The sequence below is a fragment of the Ambystoma mexicanum genome, chromosome 1p, assembly GCF_040938575.1.
Source record: "Ambystoma mexicanum isolate Mex_15411 chromosome 1p, UKY_AmexF1_1, whole genome shotgun sequence".
In the NCBI taxonomy this organism is placed as follows: domain Eukaryota; kingdom Metazoa; phylum Chordata; class Amphibia; order Caudata; family Ambystomatidae; genus Ambystoma; species Ambystoma mexicanum.
In genome coordinates, this window is record NC_090921.1 from 241868789 (window position 1) to 241889621 (window position 20833).

At 46.3% G+C, this 20833-nt stretch overlaps 1 pseudogene; it reads right to left on the reverse strand.

Moving 5' to 3' along the window:
• Positions 1-20833, reverse strand: part of LOC138568627 (hydroperoxide isomerase ALOXE3-like) — a 935706-nt pseudogene that overhangs the window by 347187 nt on the left and 567686 nt on the right.

A 20833-nucleotide genomic window follows, 5' to 3' on the forward strand; every position in this document is an offset into this window, starting at 1 on the left:
CATAGAAAGCGTATGCCAAGGGCGAGGTGGGATGTCAATAGGGCGTAAGAGGCCTGCTGGTCTTTCCTTTTGACTCTTGTTTTGGGCGCATACTCCACAGGACATTATAAAGTCTCTGATATCTTTTTTCCAAGACGGCCACCAGAAGTAGCGCTTGATCTTTTCTGAGGTCTTGGCCATACCGGGATGTCCTTCCATTAAAGAATTGTGATAACAAGAGATTATTTTTTTCTGTAAATCTGTGCTGGGTAGGTATAATCGTTCTTGGAAATACAATAAGTTGTCCTTTACTGCAAAGTCCTTTCCCTGCAGATGCCAATTCTGTATGTCTGCTGGAGTTACAAGTTGCCTGGCTTTATCCTTAACTTCCTCTATGGATTCTGTGGCGATTACACCCAGAATTCTTTGTTCGGGAATGATTGGTACAGGTTTAGGGTTGATCAAGTGTTCTTCCACTCCCATCCGAGAAAGGGCATCAGCTTTACCGTTTTTTGTACCAGGTCGATAGGTAATTATGAAGTCAAATTCGGCAAAGAATAATGCCCAACGGAGTTGTCTAGAGGATTGGGCGTTTGCGGTTTTCAAATATTGCAGGTTTCGGTGATCCGTAATCACAGTAACGGTGTGTCGGGCCCCCAGCAGATAATGCCGCCAAGCCTTAAAGGCAGACTTGATAGCCAGAAGTTCCTTGTCAGTAATCGTGTAATTGATTTCAGGAGGCGAGAATTTGCGGGACCAAAATGCCACGGGATGCAACTGATTGGTTCCCGGGTCCTTTTGTGATAGAACTGCCCCCATGGCAAGGCTTGAAGCATCAGTTTCCACGATGTAGGGGAGTTCGGGGCGAGGGTGTTTTAAGATTGGTGCAGAGATAAATTTAGTCTTCAAATCCTGGAAAGCTTGTTCCGCCTCGGTAGACCATTCAAAACGTTTGTTTTTCTTTAACAAGGCAGTGATGGGCTGGACTATTCGAGAGAATTCGGGGATAAACCTGCGGTAAAAGTTAGCGAAGCCTAACATGCTTTGCACACCTTTTACGGAGGATGGTGATGGCCATTTGAGAACTGCATCGACCTTCTTTGAATCCATACGCACTCCGCCAGGTGATAATATGAATCCCAAGAATTCAACTTCAGTCACGTTGAAAACACATTTTTCCAACTTAGCGAAAAGTTTGTGTTGACGCAATCTTTCGAGGACCATTTTCATGTGTTTCCGATGTTCAGATTCCGATGAAGAATAAACGAGGATGTCGTCAATGTAAACAACAACACACACATCTATGAGCTCTCTGAGGACATCGTTCATAAAATATTGAAAGGCGGCCGGGGCATTACAAAGTCCGAAGGGCATGACCTGATATTCAAATAGCCCATACTTGGTGCGGAAGGCCGTCTTCCATTCATCGCCCTCTTTTACTCGTACCAAGTGGTAAGCTCCTCTAAGATCCAGCTTTGTATATATGCATGCTTTTCTGACTTGGTCCAGGAGTTCAGGGATCAAAGGTAACGGATATCTATTCTTAACGGTGATCTGGTTCAGGGAGCGATAATCTATACAAGTTCTAAGGTCTCCTTCCTTTTTTGGAACGAAGAACAAAGCTGAAGAAGAAGGGGACTTGGAAGGACGAATAAACCCATTTGCCAGGTATTGATCCAGGTATTGTCGAAGGTGAAGGTTCTCAGGCTCGGTGAGGGCATAAATTCTACTACAAGGAGGAGTAGATCCAGGTATCAGGTCGATCTGGCAGTCATAAGACCTATGAGGAGGTAGAGAGTTAGCCTGATCCTTCCGGAAAACATCTTGGTATTCCAGGTATTCGGGAGGTAACTGGGGAGTCTCTGAAGAAATTGCTGCCAGTGCAACACCAGGTGGAGGGTGACAAGTAGAGACACATTCTGGAAACTGGACCGTTCTTGCTCGCCAATCGATCAGAGGATTGTGTTTCTCTAACCAAGGTATTCCTAGAATAATCTGAAACTGAGGGGCCTTGATCACATCGAACACAATCTTCTCATGTTGTCCATCTTGACTTACTAGCGTCACTTCTTGAGTGGTATGCGTTACTGGCCCGGAGGCTATCTCCGTACCATCCACCGTAGTAATGACGTCCTTTACAGCCTTGGGACAAAGAGTTAGATTCATCCTCAAAACCATTTCATGATCCACATAATTGCCGATGGCACCGCTGTCGACGTAAGCTTCAATTGCATGTAATCGATCCGGATTATCAGGGCTGATGAGGACCATAGGTATCACGAAATGCGAGGTCACGGAACTGGTTTTCACGCTCGGCAAGAGGACCTCTATTCTTGTCGGGCGAGGTCGTTTCCCTGCTCAGCGTTTGTAACTTTGGTAACTGCAGCTCCTACTGCCTTCTTGGCAGGTTTCACCGGACAGTCTCGAAGAAAGTGCCCTGAGTTTCCGCAATAGAGGCATAATTGCAACTGTTTTCTCCTTTCCCGCTCCTTTTGTGTTAGAGGACCTTTCAGACCCCCTATTTGCATGGGTTCCCCGGAGTCTACTCCTTTGAAAGGAGTTGGCGGTTTGGAAAATACTCGAGCATCAAACTTGGAACGATCGGCCTTCCTGTTCTGCAGTCTGTGATCTATTTGAACGACTAAGTCTATATAGTCCGAACAATCTTGTGGGGGATTCACTACTTGGGCTAACACATCTTTGAGCTCTCCGCGTAGACCTCTATAAAACAGCGTAATCCTTTTGTCCTCAGGCCAGTGAGTTTCCACTATCAGTCTGTTGAAAGACGCAATATAAGCCAAAAGGTCTTGATTACCTTGTCGCAACGAAAGAAGCTCATTGTCCAAGGCCTGCCCCTGTGAATGTCTTGCGAACAGTTTTTCCAAACTGAGCTGAAAAGCTTGAAAATCATGGAGGACCGGATCATCTTGATTTACTAGAGGGATCGACCAGTCTGCCGCATTGCCACTAAGGTACGAAAGCACGAAAGCTACTTTAGCTTGATCAGTTGGAAAGGCTGCTGGCCGGCATAAGAAATGCAACCGGCACTGATTGATAAATACTGCAAACCTCTTTGGGTCACCAGAAAATCGTTCGGGCGGAGCCAGAGGTACATTCCCAGGTAGGTTGATCTGCACTGGATTCATAGAGGATGTAGAAGGAAGATTTCCCCCAGATGCGGGTAACGGGGTCTGTCCGGCTTGTGACTGTAGCAATTGTCTAGCGAGATCATCTGTTCGCCCCTTGGAAATAATCAGTTCCCTTCTTAGAGCGTTCGTTTCCTGACGGGCTGCATGCACTTCTGCCCTTAGTTCCCCAAGTAACTGGGCTAGCTGGTCGGTATCCGAGGTTTCCATAGCGCCTGGACGGGGGTTTTGTGGTAGGCTTTGCGTTCTGTAACGCTCACCTGATTCCCGTAGGGGTGCCGGTCTTGACTGGGCGTATACCGTATCTTCAAAGGTGATGTGTAACCCACGGCTGGCTCTTTGGGCTGGACCTCTGTGCACTGTATGTCTGGCTCGAAGGGTAAGATGTCTGCAGATAGAAAATGTGGGATTAATGAACTGGGTTATTGAATGTCTCTCTCTTCTTCCCTTTCTCTTCTCCTGTAGAACCCCAAAGGTTAACGCTCTCACCTTAGGTAAGTGAACGCCGTGCTCTCCATCTGCCTCGAGGCAGGGTGCTGTAACCAGTTTCTTCACTGGATAAGGGGAGCAGGCCTCTTGACTTCAGAGGACTGCTGTCCGTCGTTTACTGCACGAACTGTAAGTTTCGAGTAATTCTAATGTCTTTAAAGTCTTTAGTAATGATGTCTCTTGTTTTGCAGGGTTCCGGCGATGGCGGATGGCGGGCTGAAGTGAGTTGAAGATGGAGCCCGTTTGATGAATAGAAGCGCCTGGAAGCACGTAAGTAAGCGCTTGTTGCCTGCTTCACGATGCGCTCTAACTGTCTTTTTTTTTTTGCAGGTACAAGTTCGGGTCGGCTGCAGGGTGCCGGAATACCCACTGGGTTAGATGTGGGAAGGAGTAATGGCACGTGAGTATTAAAGTTCCCCAATGTCTTTAAACGCACCTGGTTTTGTCTTTCAGATGCGGGATGCAGCGCCGAAGGCCTCCGGAGCGTGCGAAGAGTTGGTAAGCTTTTGTCTTTCAGATGCCGGAATGCAGTGTGAAGACCTCCGGAGCGCACGAAGAGTAGGTAAGCCTTTGTCTTTCAGATGCCGGAATGCAGCGCGAGGCGTTGGTGACAGCCGATGGACCAGGTAAGTGAAGAGCTGTCACTGAAGACCGTAATGCTAACCTGTTCTTTCTTGTCTTTATAGGTGTTGCTGAAGACTGAATTCAGAATGGTAAGCCTTTTTCCTTAAGCCCAGGATCAGATGCAGAAGACACGATGAGCGTTCTGCTGCTGAGGATGCAGAATAACGCAAAGCAAGATTCATCCATCGGGTGTGGTTTAAATAGCCTCCTGTAGTGCTTAGATGTCTCCTTCCACAGCCACGCCTAGGTAAGAAAAGAGTTCCTGCTTTCCAGAAGAGTTCCAGTGTTCTGAATCTAGGGAGTGGCTCCTGCCCCACCCAACAGGAAAAGTAGTTCCAAACTGAAGAGGATCAGAGACTCAACTGGCAGGCAAGTAAGCAGCATGGTCTGCTGCAGGTAAGTCCACCCAAGCATTATGAGCCCGGCGCTTCCAGCGCTGGGACTGGGCATATTTATGAGCCTGGTGCCACTGGCGCCAGGACTGGGTCCAAAAGGTCCCAATTGGGACTGGTTGGCACTCGGAACCTGGGTTATGGATCTGCTTCCAAGGGAGTTGGGAAAACCCTGACCTTTTGGAAGCAGAGATCATGACATTAGCCCTGTTTGCAACCCACAAGTCAGCAGCCTTAGCTAGCTTCTTTGGATCTATCTCCTTAGAATCAGCCAAGTGCTGTCTGTGCTGAGGAGAGCAGACATCAAAAATAGACTCCAACATTACAAGACTTCTCATGCCTTCATAGGTGTTTACTCTGTAACCCTTAATCCAGCCATCTAAGTTTTTCAAACATTCACATACCCAGGTAGCCCAAGGGGTACCATCATGCTTTTTGAGTGTCCTAAACCTCTTAGGGTACTGGGAAGGGGTCTTCCCAAATCTAGCAATTAAAGCTAGCTTCACACACTCATAATCCATCCTATCCACCTCCCCCAACTCCATCACAATATCAGATGCAACAGTTGGTAGCCTAGAGAAGAGCCAGGGAAGCAATTGATTCCCTGTGAGACCTTGAATACCATGGTTGTATTCAAACATTGCGAACCAATCTAAAATATCAAGCTTAACCTCATACATACCCACAATTTCTTTAGGCATACGGGGTCTCTTAGGACTGGAAGACCTAGAAGACTCTGGGAGAGAAGCATTTTCAAGAGACAATCTTTTCATTTCAAGTTCATGATTCAACTCCATTTCTCTGAGTTTCAGTTCTTGATGTTTTTGTTCAGTTTGAGCATTTAACCGTTTGAATTCCAGTGCAAGCCTAATTTTCTCTAGAGCAATGAATTCAGGACTGAGTGTAGGACCTGTGGGGGTTCCAGTGGACAAGGGTTGAGGTTGCTGAGCGGGCAAGGGAGCAGAGAGACATACATTAGGAGACATAGCTACTGCTTCCAATTCATCAGTAAAAGATTCATGATCCTCCTTAATACTTTCCACATTTCCTAAGGAGACAGGCATTTCAGACCCACTCCCTAGACTTAGACTCTTTAACAACTTTTCAACTAATTCAATCTTTTTGCCTTTGGCAGAGAGCTTCCTTTCTTTAAACATATTCCTTAAATAATCAGCAGTGTTACTCAGTTGGGTCTTCTGACTGTGGCTTTCCATATTAGACATGATTATTGTTGCTTTTTAGTGATCTAAGCCTTGTGGTTAGTTGATTCAAGGTAGTTGCAGCACTCTAAGTGTAATTACTATACTTTTATCCTCACCGCTGTACACCAGTGTTAGGCAGAATTATATGCAGTACCCTTTGGGCACACTACACACAATTAAGACTACAAGTGACAGTACAATTTAATCTTTGGTACAAGCCTGTACTACACAGTTATAGTGGTAGCAGAAGTGGAGCAGCCAGACTTATCTCAAGAGTAAGTGAGCAGTACAAATAGTTACACAAAGGACAGCAATTACTATGATTCAGGCAAACACTGACTCAAGGTTTCTAAGTAAAAGAATATATATTTATTTACTCAACAGTTGTATAACATTTCACTATTCTAAGCAAGTCAAAATCACAATCATAAATACACCATACCACTTCCCTTAGTTAGGCTCACAAAATGAAGTGGGAGCAAAATGGCACTCCAGCAATTTAAAAGGGAGGGAAAGACAAAGTTATCAGAAATCAGGCAAAACCAATAAGTAAGCATTTTGAGCAGTTGAACAAGAGATACTGCAGTGAGGAGATCAGCTGGAAAAGGCTTAGGGCCAAAGTCAATAGGTCAAAAGTCTTTTGCTCAAGATCACACAGTTCAGGGTAGTTTGCGGTAAAGTTCGTGGCATAGATTACAGATGTGGTTGGTTGGTAGAAAAGTTAGTTCACAGAGAAGAGAAGGACAAGCCCTCAGAATGAAGAAAGATTTTTAACACTTTCACCGCGGCTGAACGAAACGAACAACCGGATTTGCACAGTACCTTAAAACGGAGAGGGGGCTGTAGCTGAGGCAGACGTTCCTGGTAGTTCCTGCAGGCTCACGGTTCCTGAAGCGACTCTCGGACTGATCAGACGTAGGAAGACTGGAGGGTCCTGCACTACCCAGGGAAGAAACCAGCAGCAGCGCCAAGCAACAAATAAAAGGTGCGCTCCTTAAAACCCAAGCAGGGTCCGACATTCCTGGCTATCCGGCCCACTGTAGCTCTGTACAGGAATTCGACCAGAGGAGGGGTCCTGGCTTGTAGTTTGGGCAAACTGGTGGGTCCCACTAGCTCAAGGGAAGAAGTTTCCTTGAGGATCTTCTCTGTCGGTGAATTCTGGCGATTCAGACCTGCAGCAGGGCTTCACTGGGCGGTTCAGTCGAGGTAAGGGTCCTCTTCTTCCAGTTCCTTGTTGGTTCTTGCGTTCCAGTGGCGACTCTGCTCTTCCAGTCCCAGAGACCTGCTTTTAATATGCAGTTTTCCCCCATTCCTACCGCATGGCTGTCATTCACACAGCAGGGTGGCTGGCCTGGCAAGGCCAGTCCCCTTAGCCAATCAGACAAGAGTGTGACCTGGGTTTCCAAGGGAACCCATGGCAGAGGTCCGAAGATCCCTCCCTCACATCCTGCCTACATAGACTATCAGGCGCCTAAAGGAGGGCTTCTGTGCAGAAGCCCGTGAAAAGACGGCAAACAAAGGCGTCATCCCGTTTGGCGTGCAGAGAAAAACACCAGACTTTAACAAAAAAGAAATGGCGACTAAACCCAGCCGGAGACAAAATAAAACATATTTGGTCAAGCGGGTTTATGTTCGAGGCTAATATAATAGCCTAAAATGTTACCACGTTTATATAAGATAATTGCGGTAGAAAAGTTAGGGTAGATACCCCTGCCACCAGCCAAGTCTTAATGTTAAGGGAGCAAAACAAGGCTCCAAGAGGTACAGACAAAAAGGGATAAGAGTTAACCCTTTCCAGTACTCCATTTAAGATGGGGTATACTGGGTCTGTGGTTTAAAGTGACTATATAAAGTTAATGGCTACTTTACCTGATTCTGGGGGACAGTAGTCAGCCCCAGAAAAATGGAGTCAGTGGGAAGTCTTAAAGACAACCCCGTGTCACTAAACTGAGGGTGCTGTGTAACACACACAAAAAGTGGTGCACATGGAGTAGGTGAGGCTCCAGTGCCCAAGATCACACAAAAAGTAGAAATACACATAGCAAAACACATGTAAGAGTGGGAGAAAAGGCTTACACTCTTACCAGGTGAATACAATAAACCCTAGAAATCCAGAAAAGCTGCTGGGGGACTATTTAGGTAAGGGAAATCAACCATTTATGATAATTCTCCCTAACAGAAAACTTCGAAGCTTCCCTCCCCATCGCTTATTTACATTTGCGTTCCCGGAGAGCTTTCTCAGTCATAGACTGACAGGACCTGCAGTCCTCGGTTCGGTGACTGGAACCCAAACACCAAAGGCAGTTACGGTGAGGATCTGTTATCGAAATGTTCAACCCCGCAGACGTGACATTTCTTAAAACCCGACTTTGGGGACGAAGTGGTCGAAGAAGAAGACATTTTTTCTAAAGAAAAAATGAAGCGCCGTTAACTCGAAGCAAAACTATCGGAAAAACAAAACTGAAGCAAACGGGCGCGGCACGAGCTACTTATGGTACTGGTGACGTCGACAGGCTACGGCCGCTCTCGATTGACATCAACGTATTGACATTGTGCACAGCGCCCTCTGCCGAGAAAACTTTTTCCGAAGCAGCAAAGCTGGCAAAACATATATCAAAGATGAGGAATACGTGGGAGGACACAATCCATTCCAAGGGCAGCACCAGAAGATCTGATAGAAAAGTAATAGATGAGTCGCTGTTCTAGGAACGTACTGTGAAGCCGTCTGCACAGCTAAAAATGTATTTATTTCATCTGGGTTTGTTTGCAGCATATAAGCTTTGTACTTGGCAGAGGCCTAACAAAACAGCAAGGAACCAAAACACACTTTTTCAAGTTTGTCCTGCTAACGGGTTTTGTCGGCATACTCACAAACGAATGCTGGTCTCTGATCACTGGGTTTTATTTGAAATATTCTGACCTCCGGTTGTGTATTTCGACTCCTGTCAAACCCTCTTCACTCTAGTTGCAGTGGAAGGGAACCACATTTTTTCAAAGCATGTCAAGATGTGCAGTTATTATGAATTGGTACTGCATAAGTAACAAACAAGGAACCGTCATGCACTGTGAGGTGTACCCCAGCATATTTGCGACAAGAGGGCTCACCTAATAATATTCATGCAGGGTAACATTGTCTGCTTCCCAAGACACCTCTGTTCCTGGGGCACAGGAAAGAGCTGGAGCCCCAACAAAGAAGAAAGAATCTTACTGTGCCACTGCTCCTAGGCATTCAAGCGTCATTCTCTGATTATGAAGAAACAAGTTTTCAAATGCCATCATGTACCAATGAGGAGTGGTCTGTACCTGCAACCCAAGCAGCAATTCCTGGGTGTAATCTGACAAGTAATCAATGTCTTGCATTTGCCCATGTTTTCTGACCCTCGCTATTTTCGGATTCCACTCAAACATCTGGTGCAGAGAATGTAAACACAAAAGATGCAAGACGATGGCAGGAAAAGAGTTTGAAAGATGGTAACGATGTTCTGGACAGTTTCCATGAATCCTCCAATCCTGTGGGGAATGTGAGAGATGAAGATGACATATTTGGTGCTGATGGCAATACTCTTTCTACGTCCAGGATGTTCCCACCTGGGGAACATGCGGCCCAGACATTCGGTCACCTGTGCTGTGCCGACATCTCTCTGCCCGGATGGAGAAGAGTGACTGGTGGTACTCCGGTAAGGAGACCCAGCACATGCATCAGGCAGAAGCAGTTTAGGGTTGCAGCTCCACGGGAATGCTTGTGCACCCTCCGGTGCCGGCAGTGCCAGGCCAACCATGCTTCTGCCAGGGAAGAGGAATGGACAGTAAGTTGCCTCAATGCCCAGCCATGTGTGTCACCCCCGCCTGCACATCAAGTGGCCCCAGTGACACCCTGCCACTGGTATGCGCCCTCTACTGCTGGCAGTGCAATGACAACTACTCCGGCTCCGGGGAGCTGAATAAAGAAACGGCCCTGCCGCCCTGCCACCAGCAACACCCTGCTCCAGTATCACCCTGCCACTGGTGTACGCCCTGCCGGGTCCGCCATCCATGAACCAGGCCGATGTGGCCCTGGGTACGATTCCTGTCACCCCCGAACTGGGACATCACTTCCCCCTTCAACAAGCAGCGACTCCTGCCTGGGAGAGGAGAAGAAGTGGCCCAGACACCCTGTCATCTGTGTCCAGCCAACCAACGTCTTGCAGCTCTCAAACCCATGACCCAGAAGAAGTGCTATGAGCCAGCAAGGGTTGAAGCTCTGAATGAGTGCTTGTGCGCCCTCCTGTCCACTACAGTGAAGAGACACGCCTGCCTGGTTGACATCATGTGGCGCAGCCTAGATGCCCTGCTACCCGCGTCTCGCTGCCTGCCCCAACATCAAGGGACTGACAGAGCCTGAGCCTGGTGCAGTTTGGACGCCCTGCTACCTGCGTCTCGCTGCCTGCCCCAACATCAAGAGACTAAGCCGATGTGGCCCCTGGCGCCTCCAGGTGCGGCTTTACCGGCCTTTGAACTGTAACATCAACAGACCTCGACCCGTGATAATGACTATCCTGAATGGACACTGAAGCAAAGTGAACTGATCTCCTGCAGTCCTCCAAGTGCTCGGAGAAGTCTCAGTAGACATTTGTTTAGGTGCTGTGAGCCTGAATGTAAATTATGTGCTTAAAGTGGTCCCAGATAAATGGATGTGAAGCTGTATTCCCATAAGTTTGGAGGCATGCTCTAAATGGTGCTAGCAGCTAGCAATGGTGTCATTCAGTGGTGGAAGTTCCACTGACCCCAGGTTAATAAAGGGTTTGTAACATGTGGTCGAACTGCAAACATTCCACCAGCGGTTCGCCAACCGCGACTGTCACCTGCGGGTGATGCATAGAGTGTGCTGCTATGTGTTGTAGGTCTATAAACATGTGAGTTCCATGTGTGTAGCAGTGGCATATCCTATTTGTTGTCAATTCTATGATTCTGAAGTAGCCTAAGTAATGTCATTCTGTAACGGGGAGAGGGAATCATTTATGTTTTAGTAACATGTATTTGTTTGTTATGAAAAAGGAGGAGTGTGGTGTGTGACCCTCCCAAGTGTCTTGACCCTTTAAGGGAATGTGTCCCTCCCATGTGTGTTGCCCTTTTAATGTGGGCCATGACTGTCATGGCCCAGGCTAATAAAAGGAGCCCCTGCAGGCACGTGCATTAGAAGGGCTGCAGACTCCCAAAGAGGAATGACTGTTCCATCTCTCATTTAGGCCTGCAGGCCCACACCGTGCGAGCACGGGCCTGCAGGCCATGATGCAGTGGGACCCTCGAGCCAGCAAGGTGGCAAGGGTCCGCATGGTCATGGGTATGGCTCGCCCTGTCCCCACTAAAGACTGAGTGTTCCCCGGCAACCCCCTGAGGCACTGGGCCTCTCAGGTGCTGATGAACCATAACACCCTAGGGCCTGCTGAATGCCCATAGCAGGCCCCAGATACAACACATTGCTTCCTTGTTCCTGACATGCGCAGAGGGGGCATCTCCATCACAATGAAACGTTCTGGTTGCGCAGCAGAATGGTCCATCATTCTGTTGTGCAACCGAAGCGTTTCTTTCTGTCAGAAGTCGAGCTCCGACTTCTGAAAGAAACAATTTCTTCAGAAGATTCAGGAAGCAGGACCCTCCTCCAGGACATGGCATTGCGCAGGCCCCCCGCTACGCCTGTGTCAGCAATATGAGTGGGTGACCTTGGAGAATTTCGTACCTTATAACAAAATGGTCGATTGGAAGAAAAATCTGCTCCCTCTTCCAGTCCGCCCACAGGGGGAAGATCATGTTTTGCCATTGTGCACTTGAAAAAAACGTGCAAACATTTCAGCCAAGTAGGCCACCTAATTATACTCTCTAATTGGCTGAAATCGTTGGTATTTCAGCCAGATTGCACGAAACATGTCTGCCTCCTAATTGGCAAAAGTCGTATGCGCCCAAGGCACAAAATACCAAAAAACAGTAATTATATATTTGCTCCACACACACCATCTGGTCGGTTTCCAGATGAAGCTGTTACATTTATCAAGGATAGAGGTGGAGTATGGGACAGCATTAGCCTAGCACCAATTCGACTGTGCCAATCCAGTTGTTCATGCTGCGTTCTGTTCACAATGAAAAGGTTAGAGTTTAGCCACAAAAGGGTGCCAGTGCCCTTTGACAAGGTCAGCGAGGGCTGCACTAAATTACAAGAGTAAATATGAACAGTTCGGGCGACCACACAATGCAGGTAGATTGCCCACAGCAGTGTACGTTTTATGCCAAGAGGTTGGAGAATACTAATACGTATGAACAGGAGAAAAGGGGGTTCAATAAAGACAGTCACTCTGATGAATGGTAAAGAATAGTATAAAGAAAGTCAGGGCTTAATTTGCATATAAATAAGGGCCAGGGTCCACATATTTCTTTGCAAACTGGTGCCACATCAGGTGGGCAACTCAAACTCACTGTTAACTGCTAATCCCCGGCCACCTCTGCCCACACATTGTCAATATATTTACGGTTGCAGCTGCAACTCCTACAAGATCATTGGCGTTGAAGATCGATGTCAGACCCTGGCAAACACCCCCACAAATTAAGCACTGCAGCAAGTGTATATCAACAAATAACTAGTCGTGTATCTAGGTGCCATGATGGAAGACTTAGAAGGGGAAACGCAAGTGAATTCAGAAAGTATTTCTCTGCTGGAAGAGACCTGAATGCACTAAACAGCTTTCATGCAAAGATGGTGTTAAGCAAAGCAGGAGACCAGGCAGCTGACATACAAAGCTAGATACCCGGCAAGCAACCGGAAAAGCTATAGACCATTTAGATAACAAGCAACACTAGAAACCATGCAGGTAACAGGCAAAATTAGAGACCATGCAGAAAACAGACACATTTAGATACCATGCAGGCATCAGGTAAAGCTCGAGACCATGCCAATAACAAGGAAGGATAAATACCAGAAGCTAGATATCATGCATGCAACAGATACAGCTAGAGACCATGCAGGTAACAGGCAAGTCTAGGGAGTCTCTTGTGGAAAATCAAGCCCTACATCACATAAAACAGCTTCAGATCTGCTTTCCAAGCCTTGGTCCCCTCCCACATAATGATGTCAATGACCTGTTGGAAGGCCTTCTGACAACTACCTTGGAACAAAAAACTCTGCTGATTAGATCACATCACCCCGGCCCTTATGGAACTGCACTGGCTCCCGCTGCAAGTATCACCTTCAAATCCTGCTGCATCGTATACAAGGCTGCCACTCTGAAATCTCCAAGCTACCTCACTGAGAAACTCAGCATCTCCAGAGGCCTATGATGCACCAGAAGTAAGGACATGTGCAGACTTGAACTCTACCGGTGCAGGAAGGAAGAACCAGAAGACAGGCTTTCTCTGTCTACCTCCCAAGACTCTGCAACCGCCTCCACATCAACATCCGACTCGCCCCCTCGCTTCTAGAGTCCAGGAAGGATCTCAAGACACTTCTCTTCAAAGAATGGCTCCTCCCTAACACCTAGATCCACACATCTTTCTGGCCTTTTCCCAGTCCCACCCTGCCTTCTTGCAATTGGTTGGAAAAGTCAGGTGTGTCTGTGTCTTGGTCCCAGCAGCCATTTCCCACTTGCTTTGTGGACTGCAATGTGGAAGGATGTGGTAGAGAAAAAAGCAGCTTTAGGGGCTGGTCGATGCTGAGTGAGTATTCACAATTATTGTAATACGTTATTGGCCTGTTTTATGTACTCTATTGGAGTGGTGTGAGTGTTTTTGGTGAGCACTGTGTGCTAATCTGGAGGGTTTGTCTAGTGTTTTTGTGGTTTCTGACCCTGTTTTTCGGTGCTGGCCTGCATCTAGAGGGTACAGTCCGTGGGGTGTAGTCATTTGCTTGTGTCTGGCTTTTTCCCAGACCCGCCCTCCCTCTCCCACCTCCCAACCAGCCTCTGCCCGTGCAGGCCCTGCGGCTTAGGGCCCCAAGGCAAAGGGGAGCTCCCACAATGGCAACTCCAGATTGTGTCTGCAGGTGTCAGCAGGGGAAGCCAGTGGCCAGCCGCCAACCAGGAGCAACTCCCAAAGTAAGTGTGGCACAGGTGGGGAGTAGAGCAATCACTCTACTCCAGAAAGCCCTGCCACTCTACATCACCATACATCATAACATAGAACATAGAATTGTGAACTGCGCTAGACCAAGATAGAACTGTGAATGTTAAGTAAATGCGACACTTAGTTAGAGTTGTGAACAATGGCCTTTGTCGCATCTACAAAGAATTGTGATTGTTGGCAAGTATCACACCTAAATAGAACTGTGAAAGTTTGCCTACGCCGCATTCAGATAGGATTGTGAATGTTAAGTAAATGCCAAACTTAGATGGAAATTGTGATTGTTAGCAAATGCCACACTAGGATAGAATTGTGAATGTTGGCAAATACCACACTTGGATAGAATTGTGAATGTTAAGTAAATGCCACACTTAGATGGACATTGGGCCTCATTACGAGGAGGGCATTAAGGGGTTAACGGCACCGGTAAAGGTGCCGGAGCCGTTAACCCCTTACCGCCCCATTACGAGGTCCACTTGAGGGACCCGCTCAGGACGCCTGGTTTTACCAGACGTCCTTAGCGGGTCCTGTGAGCGGCCCAGCATGCTAACAACGGGCCCGTCATTAACGGCATGCTCCCCATTCCCCTATGGGGGCTGAAATGGGATTGGGGATGGTTTGGGTTCCCTGAATGAGGAAATACCGGGCCCTCCTAGGTCGGAATGGCCCGGTATTTCCCCATTCAGGGAACCCGGACCCGAGTTTGGAGGCAGCCATGCCCTTATTAAGGGCATGGCTACCATCAAACTCGTAATGAGGCCCATTGTGAATGTTAAGTAAATGCCACACTTGGATAGAATTGTGAATGTGAGCAATTGCCTCACTTAGATGGAATTATGAATCTTAATTAAATGCCACACTTGGATGGAATTGTGAATGCTAAATAAATGCCACACTTGGATAGAATTGGGAATGTTAGCAAGCGCCACACTTAGATAGAAATGTGAACCTTAGCAAATGCCACACTCAGATAGAACTGTGGAAACTAGCCTGCATCACATCTAGACTGAATTTTGAATGTTGGCAGATCCCACACTTGGATAGGGTTATGGGTGTTGGCAGGTCCCGCACTTACATAGAATTGTGAATGTTAAGCAAACATGGACTCTCAAATCTAGGTACAGCCTCCCCTTTCTCTACTGTAAGGTGAAACGTAATGTATTGGATACCTGGGCCTCTCTCCCGCTCTGCAGGACTCTTGAATCTAGGTGTGACAGCCGTCTCTGGCTGTTATATGTTGAGACCCACCTATTGTAAAACCTAGACCTTTCTCCCACTGTATAAGACTCTCATATCTAGGTATAGTCTCCATCTTTATCTACTATATGGTGAAAAGTAGACTATTGTGAAAGTTAGGCCTCTTCACAGCTTTGCAGGACACTCAAGTCTAGGTATGGCCTACATCTTTGTCTATTGTATGGTGAAACATGGTGTATTGTGGGACTTGGGCCTCTCTCCCACCGTACAGAATTCTCAAAATATGTGATAGTACTGTGAATGTACTAGTCTTCGTCACAGTCAGAAAATTGCTAGAAATGATTAGCATTACATTGACTCACAATTAGAAAATTGTTATGAACTATTAGCATTCTGAACCAAACCTAGAAAGTGCCCACAGTGATAGTACTTTGAATCTACTAGTCTGCATCGCCTGCCTGTGCCTTTCTCCTAGAAACGGTTTTACTACGATTGACTCAAACCTAGAGGGTGCATGCTACGATTACTGTGATTCATTTACATGCTTAGGCACTGTTCTTGCAAGATTGATTCACATCTAGTAAGCTACTTTATCTCACAACTTGAAAGTACACCCTCTGATAGCACTATGAGTCAGGTGCATGCGCTGCTCAATTAGAATTGCTCTCACCCCCTCGACTCACAACTAGAAAATGCCACCTGAGATAGTTCTGTAAGTTACTTATCTATGTTTTAGATCATAACTCAACCCACACTATCACCTCCCATTTCACTAAGCTTACTCTCTTCTCTACACCATCACTCAATTAGAGTGCAGCTATACCCCTCGATCAATTTCAGCCCAGCTGCTCACATACGAACATTAACACATAAACACCTCATCATTTTATAAAACGCAGCTATACCCCATGACAAACCAGCCTAGCTGCACACATAAGCATCCTACAGGCCCAACGCAGCCAGAACCTAGTCTTGGTGTCCACGCGCCAGACTGCACACATTCAACTGACATCAATACCACCACACCTAATGCTTGGATGCAGCTACCATCAGGCAATTATATCAGCTGCACACATAACTGGTGCACCCAAGCACACTACGACACCTTATTCTCTCAACTGACCTCAACTACGGTCCCAGAGAGCCTAATTTACTTACCTATGTTTTAGATCGTAACTCAACCCAAACTCTCACTTCCCATATCACTACGCTTACTTTCTTCTCTACACCATCACTCAATTAGAGTGCAGCTATAACCCTCGATCAATTTCAGCCTAGCTGCTCACAAACGAACATTAACACATAAACACCTCATCATTCTATAAAACACAGCTATACCCATGACAAACCAGCCTAGCTGCACACATAAGCGTCCTGCAGGCCCAATGCAGCTAGAACCCAGTCTTGGTGTCCACCCGCCAGACTGCACACATTCAACTGATACCAATACCACCACACCTAATGCTAGGATGCAGCTACCATCAGGCAATTACATCAGCTGCACACATAAATGGTGCTCCCAAGCACCTTGCAACACCTTACTCTCAACTGGCCTGGACTACGGTCCCCGACAGCGTTCAACCTACCAGCGCTTTGAGGTCATACCAATGATATATAGAGCGCTATATAAATGCCAAATAACATAACATCCTCCACTCCCCAACCCACCTGAGACTGGGTGATCTGAACCCCATTATTTCCTTCCCTGGTTGCTTGTAGATGCCTTGCGGACAAACATTCCACCTTCCCTGTTAGCTACCGACTTCCGTTTCTCTGCCCCCTCACTATCTTGTTTCCCCTATGATTGTAGAGCGCTCGGTCACTTCAAGCAAGGTCCATGCACAATTAATACCCCAATAATAACAATAGAGATGATGCATGCAAAGATAGAGGCTATGCAGTTGACATGCAAAGTTAGAGACCATTCAGGAAACAGGTAAAGCTAGAGGGCATGCTGGAAACAGACATAGATATAGGCCATACACGCAAGAGGCCATTAACCTTCAAAGTCAAGGTTCCTTTGACTGAGGTGAACATATTAAATAAAGACTTTTACTAGAATCCCTAAATTCTCTTACTTGGAAATCAATATGAGTCCTGCAGGATTTCACGTCCTTTTTCCTCATTCAGTAATTACCATTACAACATGCATATGTCTGAGGGTCTCCACAGAATTAAGAGTTTATCAAGTTACTGGCAGTAATAAATGCAGATTTTCTGAAAGGCATTTGCATTTTATGTTTTGATACCTTGAAAAAATGATACATTTCCATCCCCTTTTGGGGGGCTGGAAATATATGTATAGTAGCTGGTCCCACCGATACTGTCATATGTAAAGGGATGCCGAGTAGGGTCAGTAATGAGTTCTGGGCATTATGCAAGAAAGGTAGGGAGAAGGTGTGCATCTGATATGCTCACATTTCTACCCTCTTTGGGTGTTCCATTGCACATATATGTCCCTTAAGTGGAATCAGAAAACCAAGGTCTTTAGATTTCTGTCAGACTCTTTAACTGAGCTGTCTTTCTAAACCAAGTCCTCATCGAAAACAAGAGGAATAATGACTGATATGACCATAACGCAATGGACTGGAATTCACTTATTTCCAACCATCGTGGGTGACCTAGACCACACAACATGCCCACAAGCATCTGAGAGAGAAAGACACTGCCCTCCAAACGCCCTGAGAAACTGCTGGGAAAGTACTTAGCCTGGCACCAATCTTGGAAAGGGTGGAGCTTGTTCCCTTTTCAATAAATTGTTAATGGTTCCTACCTGAAGCTCTGCCTCGAGGGTCGTGGAAGCGTCTAGCCTGGGTGACACCATCCTGTCCGTTACTGGGAAGTTGGTAGGAATTTCGTTGCAACGCTTTATCAGCATTGGATCTACACCATTCAGGAACTGGTACCCAAAGAACCTATCTTCTTTCCAGTGCTGAGCGACATAATCTGAGGACACAGAGAATAAAAGAGTGAGGCTAAGATTGTGTCCATCTGGAGAGAGAAGTATAGCTGGTTTATTATTGTTGCTCTTGCTCCTGTGATAGGACATTCGTTCTACAAAACCTATCTCTTAGAAATTATAAACTCATTTTCACAGAGAACTCAATTTCACGGCACTGTTTTCAACATTTAATTCGACCGAGAGCTCCACCACTCAGACAGCCAGCTCCTAAAACGACACGCTATGCGTTTATGTGGAAGCATCATCAAGCATAACATCGAAGTTGCAAAGCCACTGTGAGGCACATAATAGTTTTATGAATCCATTTGTTTCGATTTTTGGGATTCAGCCGATTTGACCAAAAATATTTAACTGTATGGACTAGTTGACCGAATTTAGGCTATACAAAATGATCGTACAGCCAAAATTCCATCAACTAGGCCATACGCTTTCATTAGAGCAAACAAGGAGAACAAGGAAAAAGAGAAAGGGACCCTGCGGCATCAGTTCTGACCTGTGTTGCAGTGACGAAACTGACGAAGCAGGGTTTGAATGAAGGCAGACGTGGAAAGGTAAGTGGGGGAGGGTGGGATGTACGAGGGAAGGCGGGCATGGATTAGTTGATTTTGCCTCCAGCAAAATTGGGTTTGTGGCAAAATTGACTACGGTCAATTCCGCCGCTAACAATTATGCCACGGTCAAATCATACCAATCCTTTTTTTGTAGATACTTTTTTACTCTAGCCAGCATATCGTCACCTATTTCACCGCCACATGTCTCCTCCTCCTCTCCACTCTCTCTCTTGCTTTTCTCCTGATCTTCTCCTCTGTTCTCTCCTGTTCTCCTAATTACCTTCTCTCCCCATCCTCTCCACCGTTCACCTGCTCACAGCTCCACAGTGCATGTTCCTCCTTGTTACCTGCTCTACACTTCGTCTCCTTGTACCCACACTTGTCTGTTAATAAGGCACACTTCTATCCTTGCGGCAGACAAGGACCAGTGCTTGTGTGTGCGAGAGGTATGTGAACTGTGTGTGTGTGTTGCCATCGGGCCCGGTGACTGGATACATTTTGAATGGATTACAATGGCACCAGCAAATCATCATTGCCCGGTGGGCTACCCTGCTGCTCTGCTTAAAAAGTAATAAAGCAGAAGTACGCTATTTGGATTTTTTCCAGCCAGTTCGCTGCTCGGGCAAGCGGATCCCCTAACTGCAATTTCTCTATACTTTAAATTTTGGCCTGAGACCTGTGGACCCCACTGTTGGAGGCGATTGTGGCACAGAGTAAACCTAGGCAGACCATGTGAAAAGTAATTCCCCCTCTGAGATGTGGGTCTGCAAGCAGCAAGCTTTTCAGATTTTCCATAATACTATCGTACGAGAAATTTGGATGACAGGAATCTTCTCGGGAATACAGTGGATTTTATACAAACAAGGCTATCGATTAGGCCGGTTACCTATGAGATTCACCCTATGCAACCTCCGGGGTCGGCATCAAGGAGTGGGAGGCAGTACCTGGCACAGAGTCACTTCAATTCGATCCAGTAGCCCCTCACCTGTGACATGTGCTCCTTCTTGTATTTTCTAAAGTGCAGCAATTAAAATAATCGACATTCACCTGTAGGCGATCTTCTCTGTTTTTAATTGTAAAAGTATAGAGCTGCAATGCCAGGAACCAACTCATAATGCAAAGTTGGTTTCTTTGCTCCTGGTCAGCTAGAACAAAGGCGCATAGTCTATATTATTGATTGGAGGTGTTGGTCTGTGAGACAATACATATTCATTAACAGCACACTTTTTGGAGAGGACATGGCCCCAAATATATCTGAGAAGCACAGATTTGGAGAATACAAGTTTGGGGAAGTGAGGAGGGGCAGATGACATAGTAAATATGTCAGCTCCTCGCCTCCTAGCTTTGAGCTGTCCATCCTAGGTGGCTGAGTTGTAATGCTTTAAATTTGGTCTATTAGGGGTTCAGTGATAGTTGAAAATATGTGAATGAATTTTCAATAGTGTCAGATAACTCCCAGAGACTTTCTGCTCCACTGGTTGTACAAGACCTTTTTCGATCTGGAAGATCATATATTTTATGTTGGACTGGGCCAAAGGACACTTTGCTGGTTTGGCCCTAACCCTACATTCTAAAGGGTATGGGAAAGCAGATATAAGCACTCAATGTGCTTGCTCTATGTGTGATCATGTCGTCCCTGGCAAAGGATTGTTGATGCTTTAAGACTTTGTCAATTAGTCTTTGGAAAGGGGCGAGCACACCATCCAAGACAAAATATAATGCTGTTAATTGGAAGAGTGCCTTTGTGTTATCTTCAGGATTTGACCTTACTTGTCAGAGAGGAGAAAACCAGGAAACAGACCATCTCATGCTGTGCTATCCTCCAGTTCTCTGGAACTCCATCCCAGTGGCAATAAGGACTACTCCAAATCACCTTAATTTCAGCTATCTTGTTCACAAACCCATCCATATATTATTCTACTGTGATAATCATTTCTAATGTTACTTGATGACTTGTTAAGTTAACTCTACCAATGTTCTGCTCTGTGAACTAGAACTTTCACTCATCCTGATTTTTCAGAAAACACATCCTGTACAAGGACTCGGGATTGGTAGAGTCACAAACCCCCTGGGATTATCATCTTGATTTGGGACTGAAGGCAAATCTATTAATTCTCACAGCTAACAGTGGCCACCGTGGTTTGGTCATCAAAGTCCTTTAACTAGTTTATGTGATAAACCTGGGAAGAATTCCGATGGTCGGTTTGCT